The sequence below is a fragment of the Gopherus flavomarginatus genome, chromosome 2 (assembly GCF_025201925.1).
Source record: "Gopherus flavomarginatus isolate rGopFla2 chromosome 2, rGopFla2.mat.asm, whole genome shotgun sequence".
Classification (NCBI taxonomy): Eukaryota; Metazoa; Chordata; order Testudines; family Testudinidae; genus Gopherus; species Gopherus flavomarginatus.
The window spans coordinates 214,393,876-214,414,577 of record NC_066618.1 but is presented as its reverse complement, the minus strand read 5'-3'; positions in this window follow the sequence as shown (position 1 = coordinate 214,414,577).

The following is a 20,702-nucleotide window of genomic DNA, read 5'->3' as shown; positions in this document are numbered from 1 at the left end:
CTATTTATCCAGTGAACTTGTACAGCAGAAGCAGTCGTAGTGAATGGTTGTCTACAGGGACCATATCTGGAATTGAAGAGAATGATTAAATATCCATGACCTGGCAATTCGTGGCCTCTCATCTGAGAGTGCCTATAAAGATAGGGTAAGAGGGTGGTGGCAGATCTGAGCCTCCTGCACAAGAATTGAGGACTCTGTTGAGTCACCCTAATATTGGGTGTTCAAGCCCCACACAAAGATAAAGAATAATTGCTACTGACTCATGCTTACAGGTGACTCCTGTTAGCTCCGGAGCAGTTTCTGTTAGTCCCCTGATCTGGCCCCACCACTGCCTGTCTTTCCTGACTTAGGCCTGGTCTACACTACACGTTTAAACCAATTTTAGCAGCGTTAAACCGATTTAACGCTGCACCCGTCCACACAACAAGACCCTTTATATCGATATAAAGGGCTCTTTAAATCGGTTTCTGTACTCCTCCCCAACGAGAGGAGTAGCGCTGAAATCGGTATTACCATATCGGATTAGGGTTAGTGTGGCTGCAAATCGACGGTATTGGCCTCCGGGTGGTATCGCACAGTGCACCATTGTGACTGCTCTGGACAGCAATCTGAACTCGGATGCACTGGCCAGGTAAACAGGAAAAGCCCCTCGAACTTTTGAATTTAATTTCCTGTTTGCCCAGCGTGGAGCTCTGATCAGCACGGGTGGCAATGCAGTCCCAAATCCAAAAAAAGCTCCAGCATGGACCATACGGGAGATACTGGATCTGACCGCTGTATCGGGAGAAAAATCTGTTCTATCAGAGCTCTGTTACAGAAGACGAAATGCCAAAGCATTTGAAAAAATCTCCAGGCTATGATACAGAGTCCACAGCACAGTGCTGCGTGACAAGCGTGACGGAAAGCCAAAGAATCAAATGGACGCTCATGGAGGGAGGGGGGGGGTACTGAGGACTCCAGCTATCCCACAGTCCACAGCAGTCTCCAACAAGTATTTGCATTCTTGGCTGAGCTCCCAATGCCTGTAGGGTCAAACACATTGTCTGGGGTGGTTCAAGGTATAGCTCGTTAATTTACCCCCCTCCCCTCCATGAAAGGAAAGGGAAAAAAATTGTTTCTTGACTTTTTTCAATGTCACCCTATGTCTACTGCATACTGCTGGTAGACGCGATGCTGCGGCAGTGAACAGCAGTATCCTCTCTCATCCCCTCCCCGGTGGCAGATGGTACAATATGACTGCTATCCGTCGTCATCATCAGCCCGTGAGTGCTCCTGGCTGGCCTCAGGTGAGGTCGGCCTGGGGCGCCTGGGTAAAAATAGGAATGATTCCTGGTCATTCCCAGTAGATGGTACAGAATGGCTGGTAACCGTCTTCATCATAGCAACTGGGGGCTGAGCTCCATCAGCCCCCTCCCTTTCATGTGTAAAGAAAAGATTCTGTACTGCCTGGACTATCATAGCAGCGGGATGCTGGGCTCCTCTCCCCCACACCGTTTAATGTCCTGCCTGGACTATCATAGCAGCTGGAGGCTGCTTCCCCCTCATTTTATCTCACTAACAAGTCAGTGTTTCTTATTCCTGCATTCTTTATTACTTCATCACACAAATGGGGGGACACTGCAATGGTAGCCCAGGAGGGTTGGGGGAGCAGGAAACAATGGGTGTGGTTGTTGCAGGGGCACCCCCCGTGAATGGCATGTAGCTCATCATTTCTGCGGGATCTGACACGGAGCGGCTGTGCTCTCTGGTTCTCTAGTACACTTGCACCATATTCTAGGCAGGACTGACTCTATTTTTAGATACCATAAAGGAGGGATTGACTCGGGGAGTCATTCCCATTTTTGTCTTTGTGCCCCCAGCCGACTTCAGCCAGGGGCACCCATGACAGCAGTAGACGGTACAGAACAACTGATAACCGTCATCTCATTGCCAATTTACAACAGCATGGCAGACAGTACAGAACAACTGATAACTGTCTCTGCTATCTTGCAAAGGCAAATGAATGCTGCTGTGTAGCACTGCAGTACCGTCTCTGTTAGCAACATCCAGTAGACATACAGTGACGGTAAAAAAAAGCTGAACAGGCTCCATGGTTGCCGTGCTATGGCATCTGCCAGGGCAATCCAGGGAAAAAGGGCGTGAAATGATTGTCTGCCGTTGCTTTCACGGAGGAAGGAAAGAGTGACGACATTTACCCAGAATCACCCACAACACTGTTAATTGCGGTCTCAACCCAGAATTCCAATGGGCTGGGGAGACTGTGGGAACAATGGGATAGCTACGGGATAGCTACCCACAATGCGATGCTCCAGAAATCTACGCTAGCCTAGGACCATGGACGCACATCACCGAATTAATGTGCTTAGTGTGGCCACGTGCACTCGACTTTATACAATCTGTTTTACAAAACCGGTTTATGTAAAATCGGAATAATCCCGTAGTGTAGACATACCCTTAGAGCAATTACAGCATCAGCAAGGGCAGACTGACCATGAGGTGGATATTTTTGTGGGGTTAGGAGAATTTCAGGCACCTGCTCATTTGAAGATACTTGGAGCACTCTGAAAAGCCTAGTGTTAGAGAAGAGCACAGAATAAACCTGAGGAATGGACTATTTCAGTACTGCTGGGGCTTTTTTAGGCTCATATGTCCTTGTTTAGTCATAGTTACAGTATTAATGGGGAAAGTCTGCAGCCATAGCCTAGATTGAATTAATTCTATTTTACATTCTGACACTTTAATTTGCCATTGATCAAGTGACGTGTCTGACGTCTATCTTTAAGCCAAACTAATTGCCACGTCAGGTTGTAATTTGTCAGAAATCTGAAGAATAACTATAACCAGGGAGGGTTATTTATTTTTTAAGAAAGAAAGACAGTCATTCCAAGAGGCTTGGAACATTTAAGAAAAATGATAGTGTCACTGAAATTTTCTGAAGGGAAAATATAACCTCATTTCCAGCAGGAACTTTAAGTAATTGTTGCATCCTGTAAACATTACAATGATCCATCTGCAATGAAAAATGTTGTCTACTATTTCACTGCCTTATTCAGACTATGATGGTGGTTTCGTGCTTAGCTCTGCATGCTTAGTTTGTGAAAATGTTTTCAATAGCATGTTTTTATTAGGTGAGTTTATTGGCAATTGCAGCCTCTGCATGATAGTCATAACATTGAAGGGGCACCAACTTGTAAGTAACATTTCTGTCTCAATACTTTCTAGCTGCAATATTTAAAATAGCACATAAGGTTACAATAAATGAGAGAAAAGAGAAGAGTTCTTTTTTCCTATTGCTCACTTGGCAGAGCACTTTGTGTATAGCCAGTTTCACAATTTTCCCAATATAGTTATTATTCGTAGTAGTTATTTATGTAACCCTTCTGACAACAACATGGGCTAGGTTCAGTGTTTCTAAAAGTCCTTTTTTTTTAAATACATCAATAAGACTATGATTTGAGGCCCCATCCAGATCTGTGTTCCTCTTTCTGGCTCTGGGAAATTAAAGTAGAACCTCCTTGGTCCCTTTACAGGTGATTCTTCCCCACTCACAGGCCTTGGGAACATGGAATCACAAATGTTTTATTTGGAGAAAAAAACTAAACAAAAGCAACACAACTAACCAATTTTTTTCCTCTCTCTCTCATACATACATACATACATACATACACACACACACACATGTGTGCACTAAAAGGAGCAAAAGTCAGTATGAGGAATGTATTGTCCAGCTTACTGAGGTTCAGAACTTAGCCACACAAGAATCCCCACCCAACTAAAACTCCACTCACAGGTACGATTAGACTCAGTATTAATCTGGTGCAGTGGGAGAGCTCTTCTTCACAGTACTGCTCCAGTCCAGTGAAGTCCACACCTCGCTTTCCTGCTCTGATGTTCACAGGGCTGGCCTTACCATGAGGCGAACTGAGGCGGCCACCTTAGGTGCCAGAATGTTGAGGGGTGGGTGCCACTAGGACCCAGAGTGTAGAAAATTGTCTGGTGGTGGTGCATATGTATTCTTTCTGCTCTAGATGCACAGAGATGGTGGGGTGCTGGGCTGGAGGAAGGAGGGCACAAGAGTCATAACAGGCAGGCAGGGGAGAAGGTGAGGGAATAACAGAAAGCAGCAGGAACTGCAGGGAGAGAGCAAAGGTGGACCCTCTTATGTCCCTCTCTAGCACTCCCAGGAGCCTGGACTGATTAACACCAGCTTCTCAGGGAGCTTCCTGTTTCCTGCTCCTTCCCTGAACCCACTTGAGGAGAACACGCCGTTAACTGAAGTGGTTGGAGCCAGTTAGGCCCTTAAGACGCTGATATCTTCCCTCACTCAGGCCCTGCTACCAGCCTGCTTATTTTGTCCCCTTCAGTTGAGTGAGAGTCACTATAGCTGGCACAGAACAGCAGTCATGAGTGCAAGAAGAAAAGACCTCTCTGGGGCAGCGTTCAGAAAAAGCAAGCAAGCAAAGGAAGCTTTTCTATCTAAGCAGGAAGGAGCTCTCCTGAGATACATAGAAACAAATATTCACGGTGAGCCTTCCGGCCCCAGTGAGGATGTCAGTGGTGAGGAGATGCCTAATCTTCCAGTTAGTCAGAGTGCAGGTGACCTGGCAGCTACTCCAGCATCGATATCTCCATCTAAAATGGACGTAAGCACACACATTCCTGAAGAAAACTGTAGATCAGAGAAGAGTGTAGTGGAGGCGCAAGAAACAGCTGCTGCTGAGTTTAGTTCCTTAAGTCTAGTTGATCCAGGACTGTGGACCCACTTGAGCAGTAGCCTGAGGGACTTCCTTGTACTGCATGGACCACAGCAAGTGAAAAATGTCATGTTCCCCAAAGACCATGAAAATAGAAGTTTCCATCCAACACATTACTGGCGTGAAATCCCCAATGATGACAAAGTGGAGAGCCCATGGCTTATGTACTCAAAAATCTAGAATGCTGCATACTGTTTTTGTTGCAAACTCTTCCAATCTAATGTTCCAGCCACACTGGGTTCTACAGGAACAAAGGACTGGAAAAATCTGGCTAGAAAACTGACATGCCATGAGAAGGCAGCAAATCACCAGAGATCATTCCATAAGTAGAAAGAATTTGAGATGAGACCAAGGTTAAAGGCCACCATAGCATCAAGAGAAGATTGCATGAGTCTCTTTACTGGCAAAATGTTCTGAAAAAGCTCATTGCCATTGTGAGAATGCTTGCTACCCAAAATCTAGCACTGTGTGGCACTTCAGATCAGTTGTATGTGCCGAACAATGGAAACTTCTTTAAAATTGTGGAGCTGATGGCTGAGTTTGATGCTGTACTCCAGGAGCGTCTAAGAAGAGTCACCATCCAAGAAATGTCCACACACCACTACCTTGGAAAAACAATTCAAAATGAGATCATAGAGTTAATGGCAACAAAAGTCAAACAGAAGATTGTGGCAGAGCTGAAGTCAGCAAGATATTACTCTGTTATTCTGGACTGCACATCTGACATCAGCCATATGGAACAAATGACTTTAATGGTGCGTTTTGTAACAATAACAGAACCCAGTGAAAATGTCCCTGAAATGGTGACTGTCAGAGAGCATTTTCCAGAATTTATTGATATTGATGATACTACAGGAGCTGGTATGACAAATGTGCTTCTTAAAAAGCTAGAAGAGATGGGAATTGCAATAGCTAATACAAGAAGTCAAGGTTATGATAAGGGTGCCAACATGAGAGGAAAGAACAGAGGAGTGCAGACATGATCCGAGAGTTAAACCCTTGAGCTTTTTTTGTCCCATTCAGTTCTCATTCACTGAACCTGGTGGTCAGTGATGGAGCATCAGCTTCTAGTGAGGCTGCTGAATTTTTTAATATAATTTAAAGCATCTATGTATTTTTCTCTGCATCAACTCATCGATGGCAAATTTGGAAGCAACATCTGGGACCATCCTCTGTGACACTGAAACCACTGAGTGCCACACGATGGGAAAGTCGAGTGGAGGAGATAAAGCCTATCAAACACCAAATTGGGAAGATAGATGATGCCATAGTTGCCATTATGGAGGATAATGCTATGACATGAACTGTTCGTGGGAGAACAGTGGCAGAGGGAAATGGAATCACCAGAAACATATATAACTTCAAATGTCTGTTTGGCTTAGTGTTGTGGCATGACATACTGTTTGAAATAAATGTTGTAAGCAAGAGACTCCAAGGTGTTGACTGTGATATATCTGGAGCAATGGAACAACTGAACAAAGTCTCACCCACAGTCTTACCAGTCAGATGAGGGATTTCAAAATGTTCTGAAGAGTGCACAGAAGTTGGCAGAGGAACTAAACACTGAAGCTATTTTCCCACTCATTCAAGAATACAGAGTCACCGAAGAAGAAGACATTTTGATTATGAGGCCACAACAATTCAAAGTTTAATTATTTAACCAGGTGCTAGATTGTGCAGCTCAAGGAACACAGCAGTTATTTGGGATGTTGTCTCATATTCCAAAACTCCACACTATATCTGAAGAAGACCTACACCAGCAATGCAGGGCACTAGAGACAGTGTTGACACATGATGACATGTGTGATATTGATGTGAGTGATGTAAGTGGTAAACTGAAAGCCCTTTCAAGATACATTTCAGAAGGATCAACTCCAAAGGCTGTTCTGGAATATATGTGCACAAATAAGATGGCCGCCCTCTTTCCAAATGCTTTTATTGGTCTGCGCATACTTCTAACACTTCCTGTAACAGTTGCCAGTGGAGAAGTTGAAGCTGAAGTTAATAAAAACACATCTGTGCTCCACAATGACACAGGAGAGGCTGATCGGCCTTGCAACCATCTCAAAAGAGAGCATCCGCTGGCCCAGACTGTGGACTTCAGGAAGCATTTCAGATCTTTGCAACCAAGAAGGCACGGAAAGCACTACTTTGATTATTCAAACAGATAAAAATGCCAGTGTTTACTATGCAGACAAGAAAAGTTACATTTGCTGTTCAGGCATTTGAAAGTTAAGTGTTACTTAAAAATTTTGAACAAGGCATTTTAAGTTGTTAGTTCTCCTTTACTGGGGTAGGTAGCAGAGCAGTACAATGAGAGGAGTAGAACAGGAAGAAAGCAGAATTGAGACCTTTCAAAGTTTTGGCCCAAGCAAGTGGGCATGGGGGCATCATTTGAGCTCCCCACTTCAAGTGCCAAAATGTTGTGGGCCGGCCCTGGATGTTGAGCTACCTGATTCAGTTCTGCACTGCTGCCTCCTGCACTGCAGGCACCTATTGGGGCAAGCAAAATTTCTCTGAACTGCTGCCACTACTGGTCAGACCTTGCTGCAAAAATCAGCTCTGCACCATGGTTGCTGACCTGGTTGAGCCTACCTATGAAGTCAGTTCTGTGCTGTCCCCCACGGGGCTGAGAAAATGGAGATACCTGAGCCCCACAGGACCCTTGGACTGAGTGCCCGTTCCCAGGGACAAAGCTCCTGGTCTCTAGAACAGCACCCTCCACCTCATCTGAGTTTAAATCTCGTTACCAAACCAAAGTCCACTGCTTGTGAAGTGACACTGACCCACTTATGCCAGGGCATATCCTGCACAATTCCTATGTCCTTTCATGAGTACAGTCACAGTAACAATCAGAACATAGACGTATCCCAACTAAAGTAACTAGTAGAGTGTTCTATCCCTTTATGCCTTCTAGTTAGGGGCTTACATTGGCATCATGGTAGCGTTTATAGGCCTCAATTCAGATCTACGCCACTTTATACTAGGCGATGTACAAACATACAGGACATTCCTAGACTAAGAAAATTGTTTCTATTTCAAAACTTGTTAGCTATTGTCCTAATCTAGATCTGGCCACAGAGTGATACAGCCCCTACTCCAATAGAGCTGACAACTGAAAAAAAAACACCACAAAATAAATAAAGGAACTGTTGTTATGCCCACAGGAGCGGAGATTTTTCAAGATATTTGGTGACTAATTTCCTCTGAAAACAATATGCGTTACAATTTTAATATCTATGAAAATCTGTGCCTAAGTAACTTGTGCAAGGTCACACAGGAAATCTGTTGAAGAGGCAATGACTTATCCCTGATGTCCCAGTGCACTACCTTAAACACAAGACCGTTGTCTACCTCAGTTAGTTTCTCTTCTTCTGAAAAAAAGCCTTATAAAAATCCAAAGGGAAGCAGAAGATCCCTTCAATAACAAAGGACTAGATCATTAAAAACAGAGCATTCTTTAAACAGTGTATCCAAAACAGAAATATTTTAAAGTTAGTCAATTTAAAGAGAAATCAAGTTTTACATTGACATTTGCCTGGCAGAATGTAACTGTTGGCAAAATACAAAGTTGTTTATCTGTTTTAATCCAGAATATATTTTTCTCCCCCAAAGATCTCTGGTTTTAAAAAGACCAACTGTGTTTTTACTGTTTGGATATGTAGCTATATAAAATAACTTGCTATATTACTGCAGCTGGCTAGATAATGTTTGTTCCTATTGTGTATCATTACAGTGCAACGATATCTGCCAAATTATCAGAAAGTGTATTGCAATCCCAACCCTTCTTTTTATTCCTCACATAAGAGTAAAGCACCCATTTCTTTCTTGTTGATCTGCTGTGCCGTGGCATAATGAAGTCGTTATATAACTAATTAATGCAGATGCATTTTTAATAAAGACTCTGGGATTGATTTTTTTGAGACTTAACAAATGAAGTTCTCGAGAGTGTTTCAGAAATTAGTATAAAAAAGGTTGATTTTGGGGCTGGCAAGATTGTTATATTAATCAGGATTTCCCCAGAGGCTTAGGGTTTCTTTCTTAGGTTAACAGCACATACTGTAAGAAATCAATGTATATTGCTGCTCCCTGTCAGGTCAAATCCAAAGGAGTTCTACTAATGATAACCAAAGGATCTCTAAAATTGATAAACTAGTTTTGCATTTTCTAATTTGTATTATTCATGTAGTTTAAGACATGGGTACAATTTTCTTTATATAGCTTACTGTACAACATATAAATGTCTAACAAAGAATGAGGTCCTGAGCCCAAGTCCACTGACGTCTGTGGAAAATTTCCAGTGACTTCATTGTACTTTTGATCAGGCCATGGGTAAATAGTGAACTCTGCCATCTCCTGAACCAACAGCCAACTGCGACCGGACATCCTCATCACCAACAAGGACCTGAAGAAGATCATGACAGTGAATGTCACAGTGCCCTTTGAAAACAGGACTCTGGCCTTCCGTGATGCCAAAGCTCAAAAGGTGGAGAACTATGCCCCTCTGGCAGAAACCCTGAGAGCTGAGGGTTACCAGGTTCAGACAAATGTGCTGATCATCAGATGGGACCCCAGTAACAAGTGAGTGTTGTGGGACTGCGGAATCGGTCAATGCTATGCCCAGCTGATTCGGCAACTCATGGTGCCAGATGCCATCAGGTAGTTGAGGGACATTTTTCTAGAACACATTACTGGACATTGGCAATACCAGGAGAGATGAGCTGGAGTGCAGATGAGAAGCACAGCCGGGAAAGTAACTGAAATACTTCTCTGATAGATTGTATTTTCTAAATGGACTACCTACCCTAAATTCTCAACTACTGAGGGACAATCTTCACTCATTGACATATTTTAATTTCCACAACCAACTCTCTCTGTACAACTTTTCATGAATGAAGTACCCAAATACTTGGATGCCAATATCTAAATGTATTGTTAAATATATTCACCTAAATGTGAGTTATTGTTGCTGATGTACTACATGTATCTTATGACTTTTAAAACAAACTTTGTGTTTGTGGATAATCTAAGCACTATACCAAGATGTACAGACACTCTCTTTTCTTAACCTGTGTATTATATAATTTTTTAACATTAGCTATAATAAAACTTTTAAATCTGAAAACAAATGTGACATTTAAACTAAAACATTTCTCATTTTCAACTTGCTTTCAGATGTTCACAATGGTAAATTCTACAAGAATAAACCTGTGCAGGCAGGAAAAGTTATATAGACAACTGATCAAAAATAGAAAGTCTGCGGCACAAAAATAATTTCTCAGTTTGTTAAAGAAGTTGAGTGTGACCATTTTTTTTAAAAACAACGCACCCCAAAAGGAAAAATCCTGAATTTTTTAGAGGCTTTGCTATTCCAGTTTGAGTTCCTGCCTCCTTATTTTAACTCTTTGCTTTCATTTTTTCCCTTTCTTGCCTATTTTTCTTTTTTCTGTTTTTCACTTAAAAAGGGAAGGAGAAGAAATAAAAAAAGGGACAGAACATAATCACTAAAAACCAAAACAGGTTTGGTCTATAAAAAACAAACATCAATATTTTTCCTTCAAAATATTGGAGAAAAAAATTAAAATGAAATTTCCACATAAATAATCATCTTCATGAAATGGCTTTTTTTTTGTTGTTGGGAAAAAGTTTCCAGGGAAAAATTTCAGCTAGGTTGATTTATAGCCTTCTGCCCTTTTGTCAGAGAGTAGAACAGGACAAAAGATATTTAAAGCCCGATACTGATTCTAGGTCTAATATACTGTACAGAGAAAGCCTGCAGAGCTGATGGCTGGTCCCCATTCTAATATGTAGACTATAAATTTTAAGTCCAAAGCTGTCCCCTTTACACTGAATTCCTCTTCCCCTGCACCAAATGAAGCTAGAGGCAATCTGAAGAAAGGCTGGGATGAGAAGAATCCTCTCAAAGAGCTTTCTCTTGAGCTGGTACTGTGTCTCCTGGTGTTAAGAGTGTGTGGGAAGAGGGAAGCTGAACGTTCTTTTTCACATACCCACCACCTCAAAATGCTAAGTGTATAGTGGCACTGTAAAACAAGTTTCTCAGCTTGTTGATTGCTGATTTGGTGCTTCAGTGTCCTAACACTGTATAGATTTAGGAAGTATTCAGTGACCAAATCATCCACAAAGGGAATATGTGGTGTAATGAGTCTCTCTGTCTGTGTATGTCTCTCATGCACAGATACAAAGGAGAAACCCTGCAGATTCAGGTACTTTTTTCTTGTGAAATAGCAGCGGGGGGGATAGGGGAATGAATAGAGGGTGGAGATGAATCAAACGGCTCGAAAGAACAAAAGTTCAGAGAACTGAGTTCACCCAATAAGCCTGGTGATTTATGAGCAACGTAAAGGATTTACCACATAATCCTTGCATCAGTTCATTTGATAAATTTGCTCTGGTCACTGCTTTCTGACTCAGCATGAGAGCTAATTTACGAACTTGAGATGTGTGGATAGTAAATTATTCTGTTTATTATTCATGATGAATAGCAAATTATTGTATTAATATTCCCTATCTGTTTATTTAATATTTGAGATGGATTAGAAGTGAAGTGTTGTTAAGATAAGATGACTTTCTGGTTGCACAAAATCAGACAAGAATAGCTTCATCGTGTTCATTGTTTCTGGCAATGTCTCTCAGCTTCCCTTCACTTAAACCTTTTCTTTTTCCCCAGTCCTTGAAATATACAGAAATGTTATCCCCCTTCCCCCAAACAAAAATCTGTACTGAACTCTTGTAAGCTGTTGGATTCTTTGAGAATCCTTGACCTCACTACCACCGTGAATCTTTGCATGATTTGTGTTACCAAGTATTATTATTCAATTTCTGCTGCTCCCAGGGCTCTACCTTTCCCCTTCCAGTTTCCCTGCACAATGAAAGATGTTTTTTTCTGCCATGGTGCTAATCAGCACAAGAAGAGGATATGGTTAAAAAAGGTCACTCACATTTTTCTGAAATGTTTTGTTAAGTCAGAAGCAATAAGAGGTTGGCTACTTACACACACCAGCCTCAATTAATTGTATATTTGTGAAATGTACTCTGTTGCAAAAGACTGGATTTCAATTTCTCTAATATTTTAAAGGTCATCATCCTCACCAGTGGCATGCGTTAACTGCATAGCTAGCAGGAGATAACAGTCTTAGCCAGCGTACATACTAAATTGACAATGCAGCAGGGAAATCTTTTCCTCTGAAAAGAGATGTTCTGCTTTATGCAGGAGCCTCTATGATTAAGAAATCCAGTAGTCTGAACTAAATAAAATCTCAGTGGGTGGCCAATTGGGAGACCCACTTTTTGTGAATCTCATTTTTGGATAAAAACAATTGAACTAGAATCAGGCCAAGTCCCCTGGAACATGAAAAGGGGATTGCACACTAGTGCACACTACATTATCTTGCCAGGTAGGAACAGATTGGTTAAAACTAAAAAATACACAATCCTTTCCAGTATTACCACACATTACTTTTTTATATACATAACAAAAGGCACAATGACCAAGATTTTCAAAAATGACTAATAATTATGGGTTTCCACCTTGAGACACAAGAAAGGGGCCTTATTTTTACACAGTTCTGAGTATCCACTCTCTGAAAATTGGGCCCCTGCCAAAATTGAGGCACTCACTTCTGAAAGTCCTGGAAATTTTTTAAAACCAATTCCAAAGACCAAGTGGCACAAAAAGATTAAGCTTTTGTAAGGCACAGTATCCTAGACATTTTTTATCATGTATGAGAAACATTTTATATGTGAGATTTTCACTTTGCACAAGAATATGGATTTAGCAATGTAGTCAGCTGTATGATTCTGGTTCTTTGGGAACCTAGGACTGAGTATCCTTGTTAGCCCCTGCGTCCAGTATGAGGGAGTCATTCTTTTAAATGGGTGAAAGCTCCCTGACACCACCAACATTTTAGCTACTCAAGCACTCATCTCTGGGCTATGCCAGCTCTCATTTCTCCTTTTAAGTTAATAATAGGCACACCCCAATTCTTGAGTCCCTTTGAATCATTCCCCTGTGATTTCCAGCCACTGACACTGGCTACTTACAGAAATTCCAGATCCACTTCACCCCAAGGTGCAGTGTACCCCAGTTTCACCTTGCATCACCACTCCTGCAAAATCACACAGTGCTTGGGAGCTCTTATAATAAAACAAAAGTCAGTTTGTTTAAGAAAGAATTAAGATTTAACTAGAAATGAAAATGATGGAAGCAAATGGTTACAACACAAAACAAAGTCATAAAATGCAGACCTGGGTCTACACTTATCAGTAGTTACCTTTCCTATCTAAAAGTTTGTTTCCAGAACTGGCTGGTTTCATCAGAACCATGAACCAAACGTTCATGAAAGCCTCCTTGCTCCACCAGGGGTTCCCCTCAGTGAATGGAATACAGAGTGCTTCTCCCTCCTCTGACCTTATACTGAAAACAGCCCTTGTTTCTATTCACAAACAGGGCAAACCCCGATCTTCTTGTAGAGTTTCTTTTTTACCTGGGGTGGTTTTAATTGTTTGCCATTGCCTCTGATGCCATTCAAAGTCTTAGTGAAAGGCTAAACAATTTGAGCCTTACACTGCAATATAGACATGCAATGCAATGCAGTGCAAGTCCATGCTTGAGCCCAGGCCCAAGCCTAACCCCTTTTGAATCGACATTGCAATTGCACTAACATAGGACTCAGATCCAGGGTCCAATGTTGATTTAGGCCAGGACCCATCATCCAAGCCCAATTGCTTTGCGATGTAGATGCAATCCCGCTTGACCTTGGTGCCAGGAGTCAACTGGAAGTATCCCACAATTCCAGAGGACAATTTCCTTAGTGCTCTCCATCCCAACAATCTGCAATCCGCACTGAAAACAAAAGCCACCCTCCCATTCTCAGTGGCATCAGCTCAGGTCAGCATTAGCCCATTCTCTTTTGAGCTCCAAGCTGCAAGCACCCTGTCAGACAGCCTCCTGGCTTTGCAATAGAGAGCAAACTGATCAAGCCTTTGCAAAGCGAGCTGCTTCCTGGTAATGCGTAGGGCAGGCAGTAAAGTTTTTCCATGGTTCAAGGGCTAAAGTAGCCACATTTCCAGGGCGATGGGCAAGGGACACTGGGATATGGTTATTTGGCTCAGTTCTGTGCATTGAAGTGTGGATGCCAGAGTCTAGGTTTGAGCACAGGTTTGAAAAGTCTTAACAAAGAGTTAATATGCAATGTAGATGCTCAAGCCCAGGGTTCCCTAACACAGGTCAGCTGACTCAAGTCCCACTGACCCTGGTCTTACATTGCAGTGTAGACAAACCCTCAATGGCCAACCAGCATGGAGTGTCAACTCCTCCTTGCCTGAATGGGCCATCACTGAGATGTTATCTCCTAGGGTCTAATTTCTGCTCCAAGTCCATAGAGCATGCTGTCAGTATAAATACATTGTATGACCCATACATACATCTCACAAGGATTATGAATTTTGACATGTTATGAGCTTTCTGTAGATACCTTACATGTTACTCCATATGGATAAGTTGCCCATAAGGCATTTAGTATAGCAAGTTTGTCAGATCTGAAAGTGAGTGATGTTTGCAAAGAGCAGGACACCCTTTTCCAAGGGGTCTCTGTGCCACAATGACAAACACATGAAATAATGGAGATTTGGAAAGGGCAGTTAGAACTAAAAAAATGTTATAGGGCAATTTGCATGCTTGGCTCTATCTGTGCCTGAAGTGAATTTCACCCTATGGGAAGGGAAAGCCGCAGTACTACTATTGTCCTTGCCTGAAAATGTAGCTTTAAATTCCAGCCTGGGCTTCATAGAAGCCCTGCCAGCTCCAGCATGCCTCCGAGTATGATTCACATGGCCCATTCTAGATACCTTGGCAGAACTGGAGTTGAAGGCAGTTTATAAACTGGGAATGGGTGACAGAGAATGGATCACTTGATGATTACCTGTTCTGTTCATTCCCTCTGGGGCACCTGGCATTGACCGCTGTCGGAAGACAGGATACTGGGCTAGATGGACCTTTGGTTTGACCCATTATGGCTGTTCTTATGTTCTTGTGTAATAATGCACCCTCTCCTTTGAGTAGGCTTTTTGTACCTAGGAATTGTCAGAGTCATATTCATATAGTTTAAGACCAGAAGAGATCACCAGATCTTCTAGTATGACCTCCTGTATATCACAAGCCACCAATGCCACCCAGCAACAGCACACTCAAACCAACAACCAAAGGAAGACCAAAGTATTACAGCCCACAGAACACTAAACTATTTTGTGCCATAGGAAAAGAATAGGTATAACCAAGCCTCGTTTCTGTTGAATGCTGGCAGTGCAACTGAGCAAATGAAATTGACCAAACATATAAATTGGTGGACCCTTGTTGGGCAATATTAAGGCTAATTCACTTTAGGGTAATTATAATCACTTGGCATTTGTTCATGGTTCTGGCAAGTGGGCACAAGTGAGATGTCCACAAGAGAGCAATAAAGAACTGTGACACAGGCCCTCTTAGAATTACTGGAGCCAAAGTGACTCAACTCTTAAAATAAGAACAACACAATTCTTTGAGTACCTAACCAGTAAAAAAGAGTGTTGATAGGGCTGATGATGGAACAAGAAGTCTGCAATAAGACACAGAGAACTAGAGACCATCATGACCAAAGAGAAAACACTGGAATCTTAGAAAAGGAGCTCCAAAAGAGATAATACAGAAAATTCAAAGACACTCCAAACCAGTCACAAAGATTCTATGAACAGGGCCAGCTCCAGGCCACAGCGCGCCAAGCGCATGCTTGGGATGGCACGCCGCAGGGGGCGCTTTGCCGGTTGCTGGGAGGGCGGCAGGTGGCTCCGGTGGAGCTGCCGCAGGTGTGGCTGCCGACAGTCCTCTGGTCTAGCGGCTCCGGTGGACCTCCCGCAGACACGCCTGCAGCAGCTCCATCAGAGCCATGGGACTGTCGAGCGGCAGAGCACCCCCCGCGATGTGCCGCCGTGCTTGGGGTGGCAAAATTGCTAGAGCCGGCCCTGGCTATGAAATAGCTCTAGATCCAGCTTGTGTCTGACCCTGAGCAGGTATAAAAGGAAGAGGAAGAGCCCAAGCAGCCTTCTCCTCTGTTGTATCCCTTACAGTGTACTGGGAAGTGGAGCCATTGTTCCATGCTAATACTACTGAAAGTGCCTTGCTTTCTCCAGCAGGACAGGATCTTAGCCCCACCCCCATGCTTCCCACTCAACTGGACAACACAGCTGTCCAATTTCTGCTGACTCATCCTGAATTTCTCTGGTGTCTCCTGCTGCAATGTGACCACTCTGCATTCCCTTCCACTGTGAGCCATGACTCACAGAAATGAAAACATGAGCATGGATAGTATTAACAAATAGGACTAAATGCTGTAGAAGCAATATCCTGGAAATTCAAACTTATTGCTAGAATAAGTGTACAAGGACCTCAAAGGGACCCCATCAAGTTATTTAGGCTTAACGTTATTGCTTTAATAAGCTAGTGAGGACCATGTTTTGCCTCTTAAAAATCCTGCATTGCTCTGCCTCTTACAACTAAAGAAAAAATAAGCTACAGGCTAGTCTACGCACCTCAGAACATATAATAATATTTAACACTCTGCCTCTGCAGATCCTGTGGAGGGAGTAGAAGTTAACCATAAGAAAATACACTGTTTCCCCAAGCGGACTTATGATCGACTGCTGGTATTGAGAAATGAACAAAGAAGTAGGCTGAGCACAGGACATTAACATGAGCTTGTGAATCAGGAGAATCTGCTCCACTAGGGCCTGTCTGCTTGGAAAATGACAATGTACAGTGAAAAATCAATTCTTCAGAATATGTCTTATACCAGAGCTCTGTGTAAGGTGCAGTGTGGTGTGTGGAGCTCCTTTGTCTCAGCAGAAACAGTGAGCAGATTGTGCCTCAGGCACAACAGTTTCTCCCTGCCCATCTTCACGTGCGTATATTGTGTGCAATTTGTTCCATCCACTAAGTACACTGTTTGATGGCCACTCTAATTCAACTCCAGTTGCCCACAAACTGCAAAGGCTGTTCCAGTATCTTGGGAGGCGGATGCCTGACCATACGTCCTTTCCACTGAACGTGCCACCTGAAGGAGAGGTGATTTGACATAGGAGCTGCTACAGCACCTCTGAACCTTCCAGAGGATGTTGCTATGCAGGGGAAATCCTCAAGGAGCCAATTAAGATGAAACGTTGTACCTGGAGTGAGGATGATGATCTGATCATATTCTTGTGCAAAGACTAACATACTACATAGTTAATATTGTAAATAATCACCGGAACTGTGTCAGGTTAAAGTTTTTCTTAGGTTACAAAGAGTGCTTTAATTATTACAACAGAAGGAGTTGGTAAAATCTCCTTTTTTCCCCTTGGTAATTGTGCTGTTTGTTTACTTTTTCATTGCTCTCAGTTTGGCCGATGGAAAAAGCCAAGTCAGTTTCACTTTTATCCATAGTTATTTTCTAGTCAATTCCACTTTATGGATCTCCTGCACTAGTTTTTCATGTATCATGGCTTCCAATTAGTTCAGAAAAAGGGGATTTTGTTTGGTTGGTTGTTTAACAATAATTCCCCACTGAAACAAAAGAAAAACAGTAATGAAAACATTCCCATTGATCTTAGTTTATATGAAAAAAAATTCCAACACTGAGTTTGGTAAAATTTAAACTTGCTAACATCCTGTTAAGCATAGCCCATAAATACACCATTTCAGACAATATTTAAAGCATTACTGCCCTAATCCTGTATGCCTTGTGTGCCCCTAAATCCCATTGATTTCAATGGGCATTTTGGGTGTTTTAGGAATGCAGAATTGAGCCTGACATGAAGTTGTAGGTTTCTACTAGGAGCAGTAAGCAAATGCAGTAAACTATTCCAAAAACTGAAGACCATGTAAAACATAGGTAGTAAATACCTCTGGGCCACCTTTGTATTATTGGTCACTGTAATATGTTTGTATCCATAGCAACAGCTATTCCAAATTTATTGCACTATCAACCAATGTTGAAGGCTAGTTTACAGCTTTATTTTCATTCAAGTAATATTTTCTGGTTTTACTACTGTGCTCTACAGATGATTGACACCATGTTCAGTTTCTCAAGGTTTATTTCTTCTGAGAAGAATATCTTTAAGAGAGACATTTAAGTCTTACAAGTATGCATTCTTCCCTTCTAGTCAAATAGATTAACATTTATCACACATTCTGTCTGGCTATTTTGCTATTATATTTCTCTTTCAATATGCGTGATAAATAACAAACTTTCTTCAAATATTAATATGAAATCATTTCAGAGCTGTGAACTGAAATAGAGCCTTGTCTATGACACTTCGCTTTTTCTTACAGCTCATGTTCTGATCATGAATGGAAGTACATCACAAGAATGCAATTAAGGGCTGTTAGAAATGTAGTCTATGTTCAGCTGTCTCATATATATCTGCTTTGAATAACCTTGATTCTAAAAGAAACAATTTCTCCTAGAGAAAATATTTGCATTGTTTATGGAGAAAGAAAGGATGCAAGTCTGCTTTCCTCCCACCCCCAAAATACACCTTTTATTTGTCTAACAGTTAAGATGTTAATAGCAAACATGGAACATTTTAGGGCAGAGATAAATTTAGGTCCTTGGATCCTTTGGCTTTAGCAGCCAACTCACAAAATTTCTCATTAAACAATTGTTTAAGGTCATCTTTAAGCAAGATACTTAAGTATGTGCCTAACATGGCCATATGCGTACTCGGTGACCTAAATGGAGCTCTCTCCTAAAATTTTCTGTGGTCAGTTCTATTAATTGGCTGTTAGCAGTTTAAATAATTGATTTCAGTACAGGTACTTGTATGCTTACATTCAGGCATATGATTAAGTATCTTGCTGAGTCAGGGCCTAAATCCTTTCTAGAGCTATTTAGACTTGCTATTCCACCTAGATGTATCCAGTTATGCCTTCTGCATGACACATACCTATGTGAAGAAAAACTTTTCTTCTAATTCCTTCTTTTCTACTTTATATAACATAAAAGCTGCCCCTTAGCCTGATTTATTCTGCCATAGTGTTGCTGGTGTCTGGGTACAAGGTAGAAAATTAAACCTATTTTTCACTAGTTAATTCTTTTCACATTCAAATTTGAGTTCTGTTATCATCTCCTCATCAAGCTGCCCCTTCTGATAAACTCATTTTATGAGGTGGGCTATTCTGTTAGTGTTCAAGGAGACAGCTATTGCTTACCAAATATGCAATCTAAACTGGAGGTTTACTGAGTTCTGCAGTGGTGAAAGACATAGCTGCTGGAACTAAGGGTGCTGCAGCACCCCCTGACTTGAAGTGGTTTCCATCACATATAGGGTTTACAGTTTGGTTCAATGGCTCTCAGCATCCCCACTATACAAATTGTTCCAGCACAGCTGGTGAAAGCTTAGATGTTGCACCTAAATATGTATAGGCATGCATTTTCTGAAATCCTGTTAAGCAAAAGTCTTTTAATTGGTTGACTTTATGAAAAACTAATATGTTTTTCTTCTATTCCTCATTCTTAGATTATAAAGATACCATCTGTTCCTATGTAATAAAAGAAAACCCCTGTGTTTTGACATTGTGTTGCAAAACAATAAAACTAAAATTACAGGTAATTTTTTTTTTAAAAATACCTTTGTTTCATTGTTGTAATGGTATTAAATATCCTTTTAATATGAAAATATTATAAGAAATTACATTGTGATAAATATCCAATAATTAGGGGCTCAACAACGTTTCATTTTGAAGGACTGTTGAAAAATGAGTTATCAAGCTGGAAAATGTTATGTTTTCCATATGTGATCCTTTAAAGTGTTTGTGTAATCGAATTGGGGATATCTGACACTGCACAGGCAGTACAGGTAACACATTCACACACAGTGGCAGTAGACATCACATAGTTAAGGTTGCAACTGAGTTTCTTTTATAAGCTTGATTATTGTGCCTCTTGTCCAATTAAAAAAATCTGCACACAAACAAATATTGTCCTTAAATGTATTAAGCATTGAGCAAAGACAGAATTTAATCTGTCAAATCTGAAATAAATTGGACAGGGTCTTACTGAATTCTAACACTCAACAATACAGTGGGTTGTGGAGAAGAGGGCATGGATGGTGCCAGCCAGGCAAGGAGGAAAAGGAAGGAGGAAAAGGAGAACATGAGAAAGCAGCAGAACAGCATCCTACCCTCAATTTCTGTAAGCCTAAGGATGCTTGTTGGTGACCCACTTCTCCCCACTAGTCTCAGGGCTTGCCTACAACTGCTAGGGTCAAGATCATGAAAGTATAGCACTAATATGGAAAAAACAGTGTAGTGACAAAGCATCAAACTTAGTATCAGAGACTGTTGTTACAAAGGCAATTGCAAAGCCAGTGTTCTATGGTGCATATTTTGAAAGTCTATAGTCAAAGGAAGGAAATGGTAGGCTGTCATCTCTCCAGAGGCAGAATGAAGGTATTTTGCTACTGTGATAGATCCAGGCCAGTTGGGTACAGCAGAATAGCAGAAGGCAGATATACTGGCCACTGGATTAACAGTTTTCTGTTCCCTGACTGACCAGAGCAGGGGCTGCTCCAGGCTAATCAGAACACCTGACTCTGACTAACCTGCAAAGAGTCAGGTGAGACCATTCAGTTAATGTGACAATCTGACTCTAATTAAGGCCCTGCTGATACTATAAGAAGGGCTCACTCCAGTCAGACAAAAAAGAGCCAGGGAGCCAGAGGTGAGGAAGTGCGGCTGAAGGGCTGGTTACTGAAGACACCCTCAGACCATCGTTAAAGGAGCCCTAAGGAAAGGATGAAGAAGGAAGAAGCAGGAGAGCTGTGGGGAAGTGGCCCAGGGAAATGTAGCAACTCTGACAGTGAAAGGTTGGCTGCCAACAACTGCTACCATTAGGGTCCCTGGGCCAGAACCCGGATTAG